The sequence below is a fragment of the Pterocles gutturalis genome, unplaced genomic scaffold, assembly GCF_000699245.1.
Source record: "Pterocles gutturalis isolate BGI_N339 unplaced genomic scaffold, ASM69924v1 scaffold29651, whole genome shotgun sequence".
In the NCBI taxonomy this organism is placed as follows: domain Eukaryota; kingdom Metazoa; phylum Chordata; class Aves; order Pterocliformes; family Pteroclidae; genus Pterocles; species Pterocles gutturalis.
Window position 1 is genome coordinate 40,059 of NW_010098879.1, and position 4,549 is coordinate 44,607.

Here is a 4,549-nt window from a genome sequence, read left to right on the forward strand (position 1 = left end):
GTAAGTAGGTTTTTTTTAATTGGTCTTATTTTTGTTGGTTTTGTTTAAAAGCATAATGGACCTAAAAATTAGAACAATTGTTTTACAAAATCTAAAATTTAAATTGTAATTATATTAAATCCTTTATTGTATGTTTTGTTGAGTAAGAGGTAAAAGAATACTGGAACAGTTGTTAGATTAAAAAAGAAGACACAAATATTCTTATTCTGTCATGTAACCCGGAAAACATATCACCCTTTATCTATGAGGCAGCATTGCTTCTTTTTCTTCATCTGTCTCACAGTCTTCTCTGCAAAAATATTTGGTTTCAAAAGGGGAGCTTAATCTCTTGTTGAGAGTAGCCTAATAATTAGGCTGCTCCTATTACTTCCTAATAAATAGGAAGCTCTCATTGAAAAAAAAATCCATTTGTTTTAACCACAAAGCTGGCACAAAAAATACTGTGGTATTCGCTACGTTTGCTGTAGAGTCATGCTGGAGAGCTACCAGAGCTTTTAGTACCTAAACTAAGGACGTTTTGGAAAGCACAAGGTAAAAAGTTCAGGATTAAGTTTGTTTCTGGAAGAAAGTTTGTGTACTGGTGTCAGTTGATCAGCCCTTTAAAATTACTTGATACTTCCATTTTGATAAATTCTACTTTCAGCCTAGATTCTTCATGGGCATTTCTGGATCAGCTGTAGCTGATACAGAACTGTTGGCAGAACTGATACACTGGTATAGCACCAAATGAATGACAGTGGTTTTTATGTCTACTCTTCCGTTTGATTTCTGTTTGAAAATGTATTGCCTACATAATCGAACAAACAGGAAATGTAAGAAAAAGTAAAAAATGCCTTTTTTAGTGAGAAAACATACATTAAGTAGGAAAGTAACATTTTACTTGGCAAGTGGACATTTTTGTGAGTTTTCTCTTTTCACCCGGTTAATGAAGCAGAGCTGAGCATGAAATTAAATTAATAATTTTAAAGATAGGACTGAACAAAATATGAATAATTAACATCTAAAAATCAGAATTTACCGGTTTCATAAAATGAAGATTTTTTTAATGAAAAATATATCTTATCTCCTTCCATCATTACAATTTTTTTTGGCACAAAAAATCAGTACCATAGATTACAATTTAGCATGTCATTGCCTTTGTTACATAAACACACTCATGAAAGAATTAAATAATGTTTTGGTAATACAGTAGGATCCTGAACAAGAAAGTTTTGTGAAGGTACTAGTGCATCGGGATTAGGAAACACATGGAATTATCATCTTCTTTCTTTCTTTCTTCCTTAGCTCTGCCTACTGCAAATCACATTTTACAGAGAGAAGTAGCTACCCATGATACTTCATGAGCTTCCTTGTGCCTTTTTGGTCCAATCAGCCAAATATTTAATTAAATATTGGTGCTGATCAGCCAAATATTTTAAGAAATAAAAATTTCACCAGCTTGCCACTAATTTTGCCAGGTGTATATCTTGATATGAAACCGTTTTCCAATTCCATCACATTTACATTCTGGAAGGTAAACATATGTGAAAACTTTTAATTTGCTCTTCTGCTTTCTCCAGACCTTTACCCACAACAACAAAAATTCACCAACTGCTGCAATGTAAAACCTGAGTATTCATATTCTGACTTTTTCTGGAATATGCTGAATTGAATATTCTTCAGAGTAAATCTTTTTAGTGTGTATGATCATTTCACATAGTAGCTCAAAAATCACATGCAGCCATTCCTTTTTATAGCCATGATGCTGTTCTTAGTCTCTGAGCAATCCAATATCTACATATTACTGTTTGAATATCTTAAAGAGTTAGTAGTTTTCTTCATTAATATCATTTGTACCATAACAAAAATACATTTATTGTTTAATTTTCATTGTATGGACTTTTATATTTGCATAGCTATCCTGGGAAAGCTGTCATTGATTTTAGTACTTTGTTGCTACTTTTGTTGCAACAGGTATTTCGGAGCCTGTGAAATGAATTTTGTTTGTGAGCATAAGAAAACAGTAGATGGCACCTGCCAGGGAAGGCTGCAGAAGGAATGCAGCTGTTGTACAGCAAGTACCACAGTGACCTTGTTCCCTTCTTGTACCGGGAATTAACAGATGTCAGCACGTAAACCTGTTTGGTTTGTTTAGATGTCAAAGCGGTCTGCCTTTGGTGCAAAGATTTCTGGCTGGTGTGGGCCTATAGATACAAAGTGCACAGATTTTCACTGTTTCTTTTTGCTTACAGCTGGCAAAGCAGGATTTTCTGTAGTCATGTGTGCAGCATTCTGTGTAACTGCGTGTGTAGGGTATGAATAATTAGACTTCTGTCCGCTGGGAGGTACACACCCTGGTTGTCACAAAGAATTAGGCTGGAACTAAAACTACATCCTGGGTGCAGGTGTTTTGTGTTTCATAGTTTTTGCTGTACTTATGCCTGTCACCTGCAATACATTCTTTTCACTGGAGGACCTTGCTCCTCCTTTCATGCCTTCAGTCACTTTCAAACCTCTGCCTCATCTCTGTGTATCTAATTAGGGCATTTAAATATCTCTGTATTGTGAAAATTATATTTATATGTGCTGAAAAGAACCAAGGATGATTACGTATATTGTGGTCTGGTACACATGATTTTTACGTTACTAGTAAAAGGCAACAGACTTCACGCTGACCTGGCAAAGTAGAATCTCAGGTTTTACTTGACTTGGCTATAGCTTGTTTAAAACTGGCCAGACGACTAGTCCCTTACCTGTCTTGGGCTTCAGCTTGGTGAATAGTAGAGGCAATAAAGACCTGGTAAAAAACGGTAGTAAATTTTTTACTGTGTCAATAAGGTGTACACTCTTTTACCCATACCACAATTTTGAGTGTAACTGAATATTTCACATTAATATGCAGTTTAGCTTTCAGTTTGTAGTACATATGAAAGGGACAAAGATAATTAGTCCTTGTGGTTATACATACTGCCTAATTTTGCTTACTGAGTGGATTTTTTCCTTTTTTTCATGATCTTACCAGTTGTTCCTTCAAAAGAGGTGTCTAAAAATAAAAAGTTATTTTCCTTCCTTGACCAACCTTCTGTTTAGTGCTCAGTAAGCACTGTTTAGCTGTGAACAGACCAGCAAAGCTGTTGTACAGTCAGTGGCCTTGATTTGGCTTTTTCTTACGTTAATCTTATTTAGACACTAACACCGTTTGATTGATGAGAGTTATATTAATAAACTCGCTGTTAGTAAAAGGAAAATCAGGCCCACTGAGAGCTGAAATAAAGATTTAATTAGAAGAAATAAGCTACTGACTGTGCAGAATTACACAGGTGAAATACTTGAAGCATGTGTATAAATCAAGAGTTAAACATCCTATTGACTTTTTCTCTGAAGAGTAAACTGTGATTAATATCTTCAAAATTATGTATGTCCCAGCATAGGGATTAATAATAGGAGAGAATCTCAGAAAACAGTCAAGAGATTTATCTTTACTGCTATGAATAGTTTTGGAGTAAATTCTGCTTTTGGCATCATGGGATTCAGGCAAACTTCCTGGAAATTGCTGGGTTTACCCAAGGGATTGATGGAAGCAACACTTGGCTGAGAAGATGGAAGAAAGAAGTGTTCTTGCTTTCTTTAACAACTTTTGAAAAGCAGATTTCCAATGGAGTTTTGCATACCAAAGGATTCTGATATTCTGCTACAGTTTTAAAAGTCATTTAATTTTAGTGTATGCTACCCGTTTACCCTAAGAACCTATGCAAAATCTTTGATCTTGAAATTAGGAGAATACATTGTTGATGAAGCTGTATTTATTTGTAAGATTTAACAAGCTAGTGTCCTCTTTCTTGAGCACAGAAGAAATCAACAAGTGGAGGATGTTAAACTCCCACATCTCTCTTTGTCAAAAAAACTTTTATGAAACTTTTCCCAAAGCCAAATGTAAATCATGTTCAGTTCAGGGTTAAGCCACAACCATGTCTCAATTGCCTCCTTTTCTTCCACTTATATTTACCTGCTTAACCCAAAATCCTTTCTAACGGAACCAAACTTTTCTGAATCTTTCAACACGGGGAGGAATTGGTAACCCATTAACAAAGGTGAAGAATGTTGCTTTGGTCAAAGAAACAATAGTAGCATTCAAAATAACACTCCTGAAGGATTAATCTAATGGCTTTCTGATGTTTTTAATAGAAAACCCCGAATCCCTGTTTCAATATAGAAAAGAACTTCCCTGCCTCTTGAGAAGAGGTGAAGTATTCACAGTGGCAGATCCTAAAATAATCTCTTTATTTACCCTCTGTTTGCTTTCTCACTTCTTATCTTTTCATAGACAGCTCTGAGCTTTCATATCGTAGAATCATAGACTGGTTTGGGTTCCAAGGCACCTTAAAGATCATCTAGTTCCACCCCCCCTGCCATGGGCAGGGACACCTCCCACTAGCCCAGGTTGCTCAAAGCCTCATCCAGCCTGGCCTTGAACCCCTCCAGGGATGGGGCATCCACAGCTTCTCTGGGCAACCTGGGCCACTCCCTCACCACCCTTTCAATCAAAAATTTCTTCTTAATATCTAATCTA